We start from the raw sequence: 878 nt of genomic DNA on the forward strand, positions 1-878 counted from the left end.
CTTAGAGAGGATTATAAAATCATGAGAGGTATAAATGAGGTGAACGGCAAGTATTCTTTCCCTAGTGTGGGTGTTTCAAGATTAGGGAGCAAATTTTGAAGGTGAAGAAAGAAATATTTTAAAAAGACATGAGGGGCACCTTTTTTTCTAAAAGATAAAGAATAGATCGTGTGAGGAATCAATGTCCAGAGGAGTTGCTGGATGCTGGTGCAGTTACAATGTTTAAAAGGCATTTGGATAAGTACATGAATAGGGACAGTTCGGATGGATATGGGCCAATCATTGGCAGGTGGGACCAGTTTAGTTTCAGAACACCATCAGCATGGACGTGTTCGACTGAATGGTCTGTTTCTGTGCTGTATGACTCTGTAACTGCTCTGTACTGGTCTTAAAACCATTTTCTTGCCTCCTCCCATAACTTCTTCGTTCTTCAAAGTCACATGAACTCAACCTTGAATAAATTCAATAACCGACCTAACTGCAGGAAGACATCCTCACTTCTGAACTCAATTCCTCTCGCTGATATACCACTTGCTTTGCTCATTGCTTGCTGCACTTTCTGACAACTGGCAGTGACTGGTGTAGAAGGACACTGAGGCCCCTTTGCCTATCCACACGTCACTCTTGATGAAGTGCTCGTGGCCGAAACGTCAACCCTCCTCCTCCTCAGTTGCTGTCTGACCTACTGTGGTTTTCCAGCGCCACAACATTCAACTCTGATACAGCACAGCAGTCCAACGTTGAGCACGTAGACCTTAGTCCAACACGGGCACCTCCCGATCATAACAAATATTAAGCGTCCAAATGCAAATACGGGAGACAAATGCCGACGCTATTTTATTTTGCCAATTTTTTTCCCTGTGCCTCGACATTTTATT

The sequence above is a fragment of the Hemiscyllium ocellatum genome, assembly GCF_020745735.1.
Source record: "Hemiscyllium ocellatum isolate sHemOce1 chromosome 27 unlocalized genomic scaffold, sHemOce1.pat.X.cur. SUPER_27_unloc_17, whole genome shotgun sequence".
Classification (NCBI taxonomy): domain Eukaryota; kingdom Metazoa; phylum Chordata; class Chondrichthyes; order Orectolobiformes; family Hemiscylliidae; genus Hemiscyllium; species Hemiscyllium ocellatum.